Source organism: Pseudophryne corroboree, chromosome 6 (assembly GCF_028390025.1).
Source record: "Pseudophryne corroboree isolate aPseCor3 chromosome 6, aPseCor3.hap2, whole genome shotgun sequence".
Taxonomy (NCBI): domain Eukaryota; kingdom Metazoa; phylum Chordata; class Amphibia; order Anura; family Myobatrachidae; genus Pseudophryne; species Pseudophryne corroboree.
The window spans coordinates 348659253-348675206 of NC_086449.1; the positions used below are offsets into that span (position 1 = coordinate 348659253).

The 15954-nt window shown below is 41.7% G+C and overlaps 1 protein-coding gene across 1 annotated transcript in view; it reads right to left on the bottom strand.

Annotated features, from left to right (window-relative positions):
* The window catches only part of ACSBG1 (acyl-CoA synthetase bubblegum family member 1), a 149852-nt gene extending 134129 nt beyond the window's left edge, over positions 1-15723 (bottom strand). Inside the window, exon 1 of the mRNA XM_063926556.1 lies at positions 15524-15723. The gene's annotated coding sequence lies outside the window, so the exon portion shown is untranslated. The remainder of the gene's footprint in view (positions 1-15523) is intronic.
* Between the last annotated feature and the right edge of the window lie 231 nt (positions 15724-15954).

The window sequence follows — 15954 nt, forward strand, 5'->3', positions numbered from 1 at the left end:
GATAGGCTGACGGTGGCGGTTTACCGAGTACCCCACTCACTCGCCCACGCCGACCAATACGACCCACACACTGCCTTAGTGCTGGCGTACTCGACCCAGGGCCCCTATGAACCTCTATTTACTGGAACATGCGAGGGATATCCGCAGAACACTTACTCTTTCCAGTAACTATTGGTTGTTGGACAATTCCTGAGTGACCAGCGAACTTCCCTTCAGAAAATAAAAAATTACACAAATCACATCAGAGTGTACAAATAGTTTTACGACCGGGTTTGTACACAAATGGTACTGGTCAGATTAACTAATGTACACAATTACGTGCGGTACAATCGTTCAGCACATAAGCAACTAATCTTATGTGCTGAGCGACCAGTGGAATCGAAAATTTCGGCTGCGAATTCCTTCAGCCAGAGCTTTATTGGCCTATATGGGTTTTGCACCAACCCCCTGGGTTGTGCCCTTTTCTCTTTTATGGCAGACTTCTTAGTCTGCTGTACCTGGACCTCCCGGTCTGTAGTATGACCTCCTGGTCTACTATTCTCTACTGCTCAAATTTTATGTTTAACCAGAGATGCCTCCCTAGCCACCATGCACGTCACTTACATGTATGTACCTCTGCGAGAACTCGACTTCTTGTGGTTCAACCTGTAAAATTGTATAAACTTATATATACAAAACACTCACTCACCACACGTACACTTTTGCTTCTATTTCTATTTCTGCGCAGAAATTTTTCTTTAGACCAGATGTGTTGTGAATTTGGAGAAGGATCTGTTAATCTAAATTTCGGATTTAAAATAGATTTGCGCTATTTATCGCCTGTTGCGCTACTTATCGCCTGTTGCGCTACTTAAAAATCAACACTGTCGTGTGACTTGAGTTACGTGGGCGTACCCAGACGCTCCGTTGCGTAATTTACGCTGCGTGCGTCGGCCCTTGCGTACGCGAGTCTCAGCCCTTTGTTAGAGACACGTGTACACAAAACCAATGTCCACCGTAACACAACTAACACGTTTATCAATGTAGATGATCCTCGATCGTCTACTGCGCAACACACCAATCTCTCCTTTTACCTTTAGGTAGAGCTGCGTGTGTGCTTTTACACTTTATCCCTTAACGCATTACTTTTACACTTTAACTATGGAATAGCGACAAATCTCTCTTAGCACGTTTTATCAATTATAAAATGGCAAACAGGAGAGTGATATATGAAAATACACGAATGAAAAAGAAATGCAGATATGTGCGTGTGTACGCAAGACAGAAATAAACAGTTTTAAAAGACACTAGTGTGTTGTTCTTACCTCCGGTTCCGGATTCCTTCAGCACCCTTTACTAAGCGAAGCAGATGCTTATCCCGTCAGCACTGCGAAGAATATGATCTCCCGCCCTTTGCTGATGGATAATGTCTGCTGAAATTACCTAGCAGAGATATGTGAAGGACAGGACGAGCCGCCAATTGATAAAGCTATATATTTATCTTATTTAAAACCCTTTAAGAGGCCTAAGAACACTGTACGCTATTGACGTATGGAGTACCGTAAGGGTACGCACGTTGCGTAGCAATCGCTTAGCCGAGGTCGAGACGCTCAAGCGTCACGTTCGCTCACGGCCAAGAGATCACAGGCAGGCACACTATTGGCTGCTGACTAACGTAATGGTTCGCTATAGCTTGGCGGGCGCTGTATCGGGAGCGGGCCGCCCGAGTGATACAAACGCTCGCGAGAATACGCTGTTGGTATCGGGCACACTATAGGTGAGCGACTACCTTAATGCTACGCTATCAGCGTAGCGGACGCTCGGGACCACGAGGAGATCACGAGCGGCGCAGACGCTCACAATGTTAAACCTTTAAATCTAAACCATAAACAATGTAATATGCTGTAAAAGCTTAGTGTAGAGATAGGGTGTAGATACAACACAGTGTAACCTTATTAACTTAAAAGCTGTTTGAGCGTCACCGACGCTCTGAGAATACTTAACACTATAAGAAATACACCGATACCGTGCTTAGGGTCCAACGCCTAATATATATATTATGAATGTTATACTTGCAAAAGAATTAATACAATACAAGTCATACACTACAATATAACATAGACTACCTAACCAGATAACTACACAGAAAATACAATACAATACTATTACGTGTTAAGAGAATATGAGAGAAAGAGGAGAAGAGAGAGAGATATGGCCCATAACAACAAGAAAGATAATATGATTGCGGAGAAAACTTACGCACAAAGGAAACGATCGCATGCGCCTCTGGACATCCTGCTCCCGATATTCAGCAATGATAACCGTTGAAGAGTGAGAGCTGGATGTGATCGGCTTGTCTATTTATGCCCCACACACAATACAATTCAATGGTCCCTACAATCTCATTGTTCATTGGACACAGGAATTCCTCCTCGCATTATAACAAAAGGTCATAGGTTGATTCATACAGGTGGGCTGTGACTATTTCCAACAGCTCAGGTGGGAGGGAAACTGGGTTTCCCGCCGCATGGATAAGTAAGTGCAAATACAGTAAATGTTCATAAACTTCTTATGTCCATAACTATTCGCACGAGCGATTAATCCGCTTCAAACCAACACCGGAATATTGCTAATTAAATACTCTTCCGATGGGTACTAAACACCACTGTATTACTCCTGTCTGACCCTTCGTATCAAACAAAGGGGGATTTCTCTGTTCATGAACATTCTATATTAACCAAACTTTCAGAATCTATCAAAGGGACCATGATCTACAAATTACATTATATAGTGGAAATATGTAACGATTGAGTCGCACGCTAAGAACACATGAACTCTACCGTAGATGCACATACCGCGCGCCCGCGTGTGCCCGCAACAGCGAGTATGCGCACGCACGGGAGAGCGCACGCATGCGCAGCGCAGACCTGTATGAGGTGCAAATATGGCAGTGTGCATCGTGATATTTTTCTGACTTTGACAACATCCATACACTGAGAGCTCTCTGTCTCAGGCCACAAGTTCCATATATTTTTGCCCCATAATCATATATTCAGGTATAATGTACACATTTATTATGACACTGGGAGTAAGCATACCACATGTGGCCCCCCTACATCAGCAATCAATTGGGGCAATTTGGAGTTTTACAGATAATTGTGTAAATAAATCTGCAATGTATGTGGTTCACAGATCACAGATTCCAACCAAAAAGTGATTGGGATTGTTGCATCAGGTTGTCCAGCATGCTGGATTTCACAGATCAATTGGAGCTGTAGATTGCTAGTATATGGTAACAATCAGCAGATTTGCAGACGGTTTCTAGTAAACTAATGGGCCTTTCAAGATTGGCAGATCTGTATTTCCAAAAATGATCTGCAAATCACTGAAAAAATTCTGTAATGTTCTGTAATCTGTAATTCGATGATCCTTAAAGCTGGGAAAAAATCTGCAAATTGTTTGTGATTGCTGATACATGGGGGCCTTAAGTCTTTCAGTGTCAAACTAGCTATAACACCCACTGCTGCATTGACAGTTCTATTCCTTCCAATATGACCAGTTGCCACCAGCCTGCATTTGCTCTTCCCATTTTCTACTACATATGTTACATTTATTGAATTCTGAATCCAGGTTATTTCAATCGGGAATAAATGGTAAAAGTGGAAATGTTGTGTAACAGGTGAATTGAGTAAAGAATCTGGATTGTCAGTGAGTTACTTGTGAAGAGATAAAACAATGGAAACTATGAGGAGTTTCAGTCCCTCTACCAGACCTACAGCACAATGGGACAGAAGAAAACAGGTTATTTTCAAAGTGTATCCATTTCAAAGAGATTATGATGTCTGTTAAATTGTTTTGTTTAACCCAAGTTTTAAGTGGCAAAGATGGCCACATACAAATCTGGAACCCACTTTTTTATAAACTGCTCAAAGAGTACCATTCATGCAGAATGATGAAGCCAACTCAAGACTGTATCACAGGTACTGTATGTCATGCCTATGCATATATTGTCTGTTCTACCCCCCAAAAAAGTGGAATCTTGCAAATATAAATTCCTAACCATCATTTTCTTGCAGGATGCAGTTTGTTGGTTCACCCTTAGTTGTTGCAACTTAGTTAGTTGCATAACTGCCCATAAGAACCTGCTATTGTCAATATGATGGATGTTGCACAATTAATCCTATAGTAGCTACCTACTAAAGTTGGATGCAAATCTTTCATAGTTGCTGAGATCATCATTCTATCCAATACATCACATATAACTTGAACTGTTCAATCTAAGTTTTCATTTAAAGGCTAGTAAATATATGCAATAAAAACAGCTATAAATGTTAAAAATTACATCATCATGTTGAAGTGAAATGACAGTTGGTATGAACTCTGATCTCTTCCACCAATGTCAGAGAGAAGAGGAGAGCTGTGGCCGCTTAAGAGAGGAGGGATCTGGCATGCAGTCAACGTACGACCTCCTTCCTTGCTGGTGTAGTTGCTGAGTATACTCTACTGTGCACACGCAGGGCACTGGGAAAATAGTGCAAACGACATGTTCTCTTTGATTTCTCTACTGCATGTTCCCAAATCTTTGGGTAAATGGCATCTGTACTATTTTCCTGGGGATTTCTGCTTTGCCGAAGGCTGGAGAGATAAGTACACACCATCATCAGAGAGGACCTATGGACCCATGTGCACTGACACACCATGCACCCAATATACATAGGCATAAGAAGGAGAAAGTGAGTGGTGGTGACAGAGACAGCGGCAGTGGCAAACGCAGGATTTGCATGGGGGGGTTTCCAGAACTGGGCGGAGCCAATCACGGGGGTGGGGACTGAGGTGACCCAGTATATGCTGGGTCCGTAAAACTAGTGTGTTTGTGTGTGTGTGTGTGTGTGTGTATATATATATATATATATATATATATATCTACACATATATATATATATATATATATATATATATATCTACACACACATATATATATATATATATATATATATATACATACATACATACACACACACATACATATACACGGGTGGTCTTCAGTATGCCGGCGGTCGGGCTCCCGGCGACCAGCATACCGGCGCTGGGAGCCTGACCGCCGGCATACCGACACTTATTCTCCCTCGTGGGGGTCCACGACCCCCCTGGAGGGAGAATAGAATAGTGTGGCGCGCGTAGCGTGGCGAGCGCAGCGAGCCCGCAAGGGGCTCATTTGCGCTCGCCACACTGTTGGTAAGCCGGTAGCCGGCCTCCCGGCGCCGGTATGCTGGTCGCCGGGAGGCCGGCCGCCGGGAGATCGTAGTGAACCCATATACACATATACATAGCATATTAAACATGCATACATATATATATATATATATATATACACACACACATACAGTACACATATATATACGCATGTATATATATATATATATATATATATATCATATGTGTGTGTGTTTATATGTATGTATGTATGTATGTATTTATGTATGTATATACATGTGTATATATGTAGGCACATGGATATATATGTACTATAATTACAATAAAGTAAACTTTTATTGCACTTGCAAGTGCCACCAGGAAGACAGCAGGCTGCAGAGGACGCTAGACAATCATTAATAATACTCATGCAGCTAAAAAAAAAAAAAAAAAAAAAAATTTTTCAGTGGAGGGGGGTTTCTGGGTACTCGGAAACCCCCCCTGGGTGCGCCACTGTGCGGTGAAGGGAGAACAGGAGGTGGGGAGACAGTATTGGAATTGGGAAAAGAAAGAAAATGGGGGGGGGGGGGAGAGGAAGGAAGAAAGTGTTGGGTGTATAGAGAGACTGGAGGGAGAAGGTGAGAGATATTGAGAAAAGAAGGTCTGGGTGGAGAGAGGTAAGAAATTAGTGAATAATTAATAGCCAGTCAACTCTGAACTTTAGCTAGTTCTCAATACAAATCTGACATAAACATCTAGAGCTTATATGAAAATGTTAGTCTGTTACCTTTGCCAGCACGTTGGTATGCTAATGATTTGTTAATAATTTCTAATTTATTGATCGGTGCAAAAATACACTTAAGTAACTTTTATCTATTAACGTTGCAGATAATAATAATAATAATGATAATAATAATAATAATAATAATAATAAAAATGTGTTTATATGTATATCGCGCTTTTTCCCCCAAATAAATTTCAGCTGGAGCTGTGTAATACAGGAGAAGCCATAATACCCTTTAACAATTGGTCACATAGGTCCCTGCTACCACTTTGATATTCGTAGTCATTACCACATATCCTAATGTCCTATTTCACTGTTATAACCAGTAATCCTGTATTGTGTGTTTCAGAACTCAGCTAAGTACTTAAATTATTATATCAGCAAATTCTCCTTAGACACACTTTCCTACAGAGCAAATGTTACATCAACAGACGCTAGAAATCAATTACTAAAAATCATAAGACTTTAGTGACTGATTAAATAATCAGGTCATTTACTATACAAATGTGTGTTTTGGCAAGTAACGTCACTATTACAGGGATGGAGAAAAGGAATGCATCAGTAGTATTAGTAAAACTCCAACATATACAGTACGACAGACCTGTACCACAGATGGACTAATACATTATTAGAAATGCTGATAGACAAGAATTCTCTTATAAGCACCTATCCTCATGCATAGAATACTGATTGTGAGAAGGGCCCTCTTACCCTTTTCCCTGTCTGCTATTACCCAGTCTAGTTTTATTACTGCTTTATTCCCAATTGTAAAGTGCCAAGAAATATGCCGGCGCTATATAAATAAATGCTCACAAATAAATAATAAATAAATGATGGCAAATAGATTACATTTTCTTCTTCCCTCTCTGATTCATAATGACCAAGTGGACTTCGTCCCTGGACGTGAGGCAAAGGATAATACCACCAAAGTCTTGAACTTGATTCATCTGGCTTCCCAGGGTCCAACACCCACTATATTACTTTCCACAGATGCCGATAAGGCTTTTGATAGGGTTGGCTAGGATTTTATGAGGTCTGTGTTGGAGCACATTGGATCGGGTCCTCAGACACTCCATAGGATTATGGCCCTTTATAATACGCCTACTGCACGGGTTTGTGTCAACGGCCTACTCTCTGATCCCTTCTCCATAAGCAACGGGACAAGACAGGGATGCCCTTTGTCCCCCTTGATTTTTGATCTCTGCATTGAAGCCTTGGCCAGAGGCATTAGAGCAAATAAATAAATATGTGGTTTAAAGGTGGGTGACACGGAATACAAATTAGCAATGTTTGCTGACGATCTGTTAGCGATAATTTAGCAGCCCGTGTCCTCCCTACCCTACTTGATGCAAGAGTTGGAAGTTTTTGGTAACCTCTCCAACTTTAAAGTGAATATGTCTTAGTCATGCACTCATAACATTTCGGCCTCTTCCACCATGGTAACTGCCTTGAAAGGTTTCTTCCCCTTTGTGTGGATGACTTCGCATATAACCTATTTGGGTGTTCAATTGGATTGTGATTTGTCCTATTTGGTTACCCTGAACTTCCAACCTATCATCAAAATTTTACGAAACGACTTTAGTAGATGGCATCTAAAATGACTTTCCTGGCTAGGGAGGGTAAACTTTATTAAAATTAACACTCTACCTAAACTATTATACACTTTTCAGACATTGCCAACTCATGTTCCAGACTCCTGGTTTCGGTCCATACAACTCCTAATTCAGCAATTTGTATGGTCTCACAAGAGGCCACGAATCAAACGATCCATACTGAAAAGGCCTGTACAATGTGGAGGCCTTCAACTTCCTGATATTAAAACCTATTATCATGCAATTTTACTTAATAGGATCTTGGACTGGACCAGGGACCAGGAGACTAAACAGTGGGTAAAGTTGGAGGGTGTCTACCTGCAGCAATTTCCTCAAATCTTCCCCTGGCTCCCTACCCTGCCTAAACCCTCCCTTCCCCACCCAACCATTTCTCCCACCCACTCTGCTTGGAGGGTTTTACGACGCCTGCCTTCTATTTCTTTGAATTTTAGCCCCCTGACTTCCTTTTTGGCAAATTCTGAATTTTTTCCGAGTCTTACCGTATCTCATATTTTTGGGTGGGCGGTTGAAGGACTCTTCAGGGTCGGTCAATTGGTGTCTTCTTCAGGAGTGAAACTATTTTCTGATATTCAGGCAAAGTGGGAAATCCCACAAAATTATTTTTGGAAGTACTTGCAGGTAAGACACTATTTAAACTCAGTTATAGACAACCATTAGTGTCTCGTGAATTAACAGCTTTTTTGTCTACCCTATATAAACTTCTACAAAACACTGACTCTTTTACCCCTCCTCCATCGACCTCAGCTTGGAAACGGATATAGGGATATCACTGTCTCACAGAGATTGGAAGATTATATTCTTTAATGCCTACAGGAGCTCAGTGTGTCTACAAGTAAAATATACCCAATATAAAATCTTAATGTGCTGGTATAGACACCCCACTTTCTTACACGCCATGTACCCTTCGGTCTCTGCTAAATGCTGGAGGTGTCAAAAGGCAACAGGGTCCCTGTTACATATTTGGTGGGAATGCCCACTTATTAGAATTTTCTGGGATGATGTTATTGCAACTTTTTCCAATATACTCCATATTACAGGTCCTGATACTCCAGCTTTCTGGCTATTGAACCACTCTCCTACAACCCTGTCTACTTATAAGACTTCATTGCTATGTCATCTGACTAAATTGCGGCTCGCGCATCAATCCATATTTTATGAGGATTCGCCTTCACGCAGAACCTGGTTTGCTAGGATAGACTACTTTCAGAACATTGAAAAAATCCTTCTGGCCTCAATAGATAACTTATCTGCGTTTATATCGGTTTGGTTTCTCTGGATAGATTATAAAGCCCCAAGAGCCTACAAAGACTGTGGCCCTCATTCTTCATGCATAGAATACTGATTGTGAGAAGGGCCCTCTTACCCTTTTCCCTGTCTGCTATAACCCAGTCTAGTTTTATTACTGCTTTATTCCCGATTGTAAAGTGCCAAGAAATATGCCGGCGCTATATAAATAAATGCTCACAAATAAATAATAAATAAATGATGGCAAATAGATTTCATTTTCTTCTTCCCTCCCTGATTCATAATGACCAAGTGGATTTCGTCCCTGGACGTGAGGCAAAGGATAATACCACCAAAGTCTTGAACTTGATTCATCTGGCTTCCCAGGGTCCAACACCCACTATATTACTTTCCACAGATGCCGATAAGGCTTTTGATAGGGTTGGCTAGGATTTTATGAGGTCTGTGTTGGAGCACATTGGACCGGGTCCTCAGACACTCCATAGGATTATGGCCCTTTATAATACGCCTACTGCACGGGTTCGTGTCAATGGCCTACTCTCTGATCCCTTCTCCATAAGAAACGGGACAAGACAGGGATGCCCTTTATCCCCCTTGATTTTTGATCTCTGCATTGAAGCCTTGGCCAGAGGCATTAGAGCAAATACATAAATAAATATGTGGTTTAAAGGTGGGTGACACGGAATACAAATTAGCAATGTTTGCTGATGATCTGTTAGCGATAATTTAGCAGCCCGTGTTCTCCCTACCCCACTTGATGTGAGAGTTGGAAGTTTTTGGTAACCTCTCCAACTTTAAAGTGAATATGTCTTAGTCGTGCGCTCATAACATTTCGGCCTCTTCCACCATGGTAACTGCTTGAAAGGTTTCTTCCCCTTTGTGTGGAAGACTTCGCATATAACCTATTTGGGTGTTCAATTGGATTGTGATTTGTCCTATTTGGTTACCCTGAACTTCCAACCTATCATCAAAATTTTACGAAACGACTTTAGTAGATGGCATCTAAAATGACTTTCCTGGCTAGGGAGGGTAAACTTTATTAAAATTAACACTCTACCTAAACTATTATATACTCTTCAGACATTGCCGACTCATGTTCCAGACTCCTGGTTTCGGTCCATACAACTCTTAATTCAGCAATTTGTATGGTCTCACAAGGGGCCACGAATCAAACGATCCATACTGAAAAGGCCTGTACAATGTGGAGGCCTTCAACTTCCTGATATTAAAACCTATTATCATGCAATTTTACTTAATAGGATTTTGGACTGGACCAGGGACCAGGAGACTAAACAGTGGGTAAAGTTGGAGGGTGTCTACCTGCAGCAATTTCCTCAAATCTTCCCCTGGTTCCCTACCCTGCCTAAACCCTCCCTTCCCCACCCAAGCATTTCTCCCACCCACTCTGCTTGGAGGGTTTTACGACGCCTGCCTTCTATTTCTTTGAATTTTAGCCCCCTGACTTCCTTTTTGGCAAATTCTGAATTTTTTCCTAGTCTTACCGTATCTAATTTTTTTGGGTGGGCGGTTGAGGGACTCTTCAGGGTCGGTCAATTGGTGTCTTCTTCAGGAGTGAAACTATTTTCTGATATTCAGGCAAAGTGGGAAATCCCACAAAATTATTTTTGGAAGTACTTGCAGGTAAGACACTATTTAAACTCAGGTAATAGACAACCATTAGTGTCTCATGAATTAACAGCTTTTTTGTCTACCCTATATAAACTTCTACAAAACACTGACTCTTTTACCCCTCCTCCTTCGACCTCAGCTTGGAAAAGGACATAGGGATATCACTGTCTCACAGAGATTGGGAGATTATATTCTTTAATGCCTACAGGAGCTCAGTGTGTCTACAAGTAAAATATACCCAATATAAAATCTTAATGTGCTGGTATAGACACCCCACTTTCTTACATGCCATGTACCCTTCGGTCTCTGCTAAATGCTGGAGGTGTCAAAAGGCAACAGGGTCCCTGTTACATATTTGGTGGGAATGCCCACTTATTAGAATTTTCTGGGATGATGTTATTGCAACTTTTTCCGATATACTCCATATTACAGGTCCTGATACTCCAGCTTTCTGGCTATTGAACCACTCTCCTACAACCCTGTCTACTTATAAGACTTCATTGCTATGTCATCTGACTAAATTGCGGCTCGCGCATCAATCCATATTTTATGAGGATCCGCCTTCACGCAGAACCTGGTTTGCTAGGATAGACTACTTTCAGAACATTGAAAAAATCCTTCTGGCCTCAATAGATAACTTATCTGCGTTTATATCGGTTTGGTTTCTCTGGATAGATTATAAAGCCCGAGAGCCTACAAAGACTATGGCCCTCATTCCGAGTTGATCACTAGCTGCTTTCGTTCGCAGCACAGCGATCAGGCTAAAAATCGGCACTTCTGTGCATACGTATGGTGCGCACTGCCCACGCGCGACGTACTTTCACAAAAGCCGATTCAGTTTTACACAAGGTCTAGCGACGCTTTTCAGTCGCACTGCTGATCGTTGAGTGATTGATAGGAAGTGGGTGTTTCTGGGAGGTAACTGACCATTTTCCGGGAGTGTGCTAAAAAAAACGCAGGCGTGCCAGATAAAAACGCAGGAGTGCCTGGAGAAACGGGGGAGTGGCTGGCCGAATGCAGGGCGTGTTTGTGATGTCAAAACAGGAATTAAGTAGTCTGAAGTGATCGCAAGGAGTAGGTCTGGAGCTACTCTGAAACTGCACAATTCTTTTTTGTAGCAGCGCTGCGATCCTTTCGTTCGCACTTCTGCTAAGCTAAGATACACTCCCAGAGGGTGGCGGCTTAGTGTTTGCACTGCTGCTAAAAGCAGCTAGCGAGCGAACTCGGAATGAGGGCCTATGTCTCTAAAATGAATGGTTGAGATACGTCAGATAGCCTGCTAGGTTTATCTTGTCAAACGCTCCGTCTGAGTTGAGTCAATTTACCTCTTTTTTTCTTTTCTTTTTCTCTTCTGCTCTTTCTCATTCCTGTAGACTCCCTTCTACCCCCCCCCCCCCCCCCCTGCTCCTTTTGTTCTTAACACTTATTCTATATGGTATTCATTATATTCCTAGTGACACTGTTACCATAGCTTCTGCAATTTACTTTAGATTGGAAGCTTTCTTACAAGATATGATTTATCTACTGTATTTGGTCACAATGTTTCTCGTTGCGTCGAGTGTCCATGCTATTATGCTGTTGTACTTTTATTCCATGTGGATTTGTGTTTATAAATTTTCTCAATGAAACAGATTATACAAAAAATAATAAATAAAATACTGTACTCTTCTCCATGCACCCATAAATATATATTATGGCCCTGGCGCCCTCCTGAAAACCACAGTATAGCCATATCCAAACCTAAAGGTACTTCAATATATTACTGCTAGGCTGGGTATAGCCAGCATTTCTTGTTTTTAGGGAACTCTCCTCAGGGACCATCACTGTGTGTGTATGTGTGTGTGTGTGTGTGTGTGTGTGTGTGTGTGTGTGTGTGTGTGTGTGTGTGTGTGTGTGTACAATATTGTGCAAACGTTTTAGGCAGGCATAGAAACAATGCCGCAAAGTAAGAATGCTTTCAAAAACAGAAATGTTAATATAGTTTATTTTTATCAATTAACAAAATGCAAAGTGAATCAACAAGAGAGACATCTGATTCAAATAAATATTTAGTGTGACCACCCTTTGCCTTCCAAACAGCATCATTTATTCTATGTACAACTGCACATTACTCATCTAGGTACAAGTGAGGAATTTTGTAGGATTATAGTCAGATGATTAACCAATCATACCAAGCAGGTGATAATGATCATCATTTTCATATGTAGGTTGAAACACAGTCTTTAACTGAAACAGAAACTGCTGTGTAGGATGCTTAAAACTGGGTGAGGAACAGTCAAACTCTGCTACAAAGATGAGGTTGTATAAGACAGTGTCATGTCACAGGTCATACACCATGGCAAGACTGAGCACATCAACAAAAAACAAGGTAGTTATACGGCATCAGCAAGGTCTCTCACAGGCACATACTGAGGTTTCAAGATGTACTGTTCAAGTTTTTTAGAAGAAGCACAAAGAAACAGGCAACGTTGAAACTATAGACACAGTAGTTGGCCAAGGAAACTTAGTGCATCAGATGAAAGACACCTCATGCTTACTTCCCTTTGAAATTGGAAGATGTCCAGCAGTGCCATCAGCTCAGAACTGGCAGAAACCAGTGGGACTTAGGTACACCCACCTACTGTTCGAAGAAGTCTAGCCAGAAGTGGTCTTCATGTAAGAATTGCACCCAAAAAGCCATACCTTCTACATGGAAACAATGGTCCTAATTCAGACCTGATCGCAACAGCAACATTTTTCTCTAATGGGCAAAACCATGTGCAGTGCAGGTGGGGCAGATATAACATGTGCAGAGAAAGTTAAATTTGGGTGGGGTGTATTCAAACTGAAATCTTAATTGCAGTATAAAAATAAAGTAGACAGTATTTACCCTGCACAGAAACAAAAATAAACCACCCAAATCTAACTATCTCTGCACATTATATATGCCCCACCTGCACTGCACATGGGCCCTCATTCCGAGTTGATCGGTCGCAAGGCGAATTTAGCAGAGTTACACACGCTAAGCCGCCGCCTACTGGGAGTGTATCTTAGCATCTTAAAATTGCGACCGATGTATTCGCAATATTGCGATCACAAACTACTTAGCAGTTTTAGAGTAGCTTCAGACTTACTCTGCCTGTGCGATCAGTTCAGTGCTTGTCGTTCCTGGTTTGACGTCACAAACACACCCAGCGTTCGCCCAACCACTCCCCCGTTTCTCCGGCCACTCCTGCGTTTTTTCCGGAAACGGTAGCGTTTTCAGCCACACGCCCATAAAACGCCGCGTTTCCGCCCAGTAACACCCATTTCCTGTCAATCACATTACGATCGCCGGAGCGAAGAAAAAGCCGTGAGTAAAAATACTTTCTTCATAGCAAAGATACTTGGCGCAGTCGCAGTGCGAATATTGCGCATGCGCACTAAGCGGAATTTCACTGCGATGCGATGAAAAATACCGAGCGAACGACTCGGAATGAGGGCCATGGTTTTGCACATTAGAGAAAATTTTTGCTTTTGCAATCAGGTCTATATTAGGCCCAATGCCAAGCGACTCAACTATGCATGAAAACATAGTAACTGGGGTGCAGTAAAATTGCAGCAAGTGCTCTAGACTGATCAAAATGTGAAATATTTGGCTGTAACAGAAGGCAGTTTGTTCTCCGAAGCCTGGAGAGTGGTACAATAGTGAGTGCTGCAGGCAACAGTGGAGCATGTTGTAGGTTCCTTGCAAGTTTGGGGCTGCATTTCAGTAAACAGAGTTGGGGCTTTGGTCAGGATTAATGGTATCCTCAATGCTGAGAAATACAGGCAGGTACTTATCCATCATACAGTACCATCAGGGAGGCATCTGATTGGCTCCAAATTTATTTTGCAGCAGGACAATGACCCAAACATACAGCCAATGTCATTCAGCGTGAAGAAGAATAAGGAGTCCTAGAAGTGATGATATGGCCTCCATAGAGCCATAATCTCAACATCATCGAGTATGTCTGGGATTACATGAAGTAATAGAAGGATTTGAGCAAGCCTACATCCACAGAAGATCTGTGATTAGTTTTCTAAGATGTTTGGAACGGGTGTAGTACGGGTGACCGGCGGTCTCCTGACCGCCGGTCACCTTACCGACGCCGGGATCCCGGCAGCATACCGACGCCGGGATCCCGGCGGGAAGGCGCGAGTGCAGCAAGCCCCTTGCGGGCTCGCTGCGCTCGCCATGCTGCGGGCTCGGTGGCGACCTGCGGTCGCCACGGGTTCTATTCCCACTCTATGGGTGTCGTGGACACCCACGAGTGGAAATAGTCCCTGTTGGTCGGCATGCCGACCATCGGGATAGTGAGCCGTCGGGCTCACGGAGGAGGTCATGTGACTGTCGGTCAGCCGACCGGCGGGCACATGACTACCACCCGTTTGGAACAACATCCCTGCCGCGTTCCTTCAAAAACTGTGTACAAGTGTACCTAGAAGAATTGATACTGTTTTGAAGACAAAAGGTGGTCACACCAAATATTGATTTGATTAAGAGTTCTCTTCTGTTCATTCACTTTGAATTTTGTTAATTGATAAATATAAGCTATTGACACTTCTATTTTTTCAAAGCATTCTCACTTTGCAGCATTTTTCCCACACCTGCCTAAAACTTTTGCACAGTACTGTACACACACACACACACACACACACACACACACACACACACACACACACACACACACACACACACACACACACTATGTAGTATATATATATATATATATATATATATATATATATATATTTGTGTTTCCAGATATTACTGAATATGGAGGCATACAGTAAGTACAATGTCATGTTATATATATTCTGTTCCTGCAGATAATTGAAAGATCTGCAATTCCATATTCATAACATGACAGATATCATACTATGTTGAATTTCCAGTTTACAACAACATTCCAAGTAAATGGCCTAAAGCATGTCTAAAGGCTAATGACAGTTACATGTTTTCTAATTAAACAAATAACATTTGTTAAAAGTTGCAAAAAAGCTGTGAATAAAACATTTATTTCCCCAATACTACAAATATGAGCAAAGAGATGTGTGTGCTAAAATACAATATATTTACCTATGAAGGACACTTTAACTTTTCACTGGAAACTTTCAGACTTGCAGCAAAATCTTCATCTTAAATTTTGTCTGTACATTGATTTTTATATTCCATAAAGCAGAAGTCAGTTTAGATGGGACACAAATGTAACTTGTCTTTCTCACAGAGGAAGTTGGTGGATGTCAAAAATAAGTTTTCATTCCTTCAAGGTTCTTGTTTTCTCCCTATTTTGGACATGTGAGGAATTTCAATGAAGTTTAAGTTCTTTTACATGCAAATCCGACCTTTGTCTGCATTCTGGCCAATAAGAGTTCTTTTCTGAGATGTGGAAATTTGTGCCTCTCTATAAGTCATTGTGTGGAAGGATAAAAGATATACAATAGAATTAGGATGAGATTTAGAGCACTGAACAAGCAGATCTTTGTGTGACTGTGAGGCTTACAATCTTT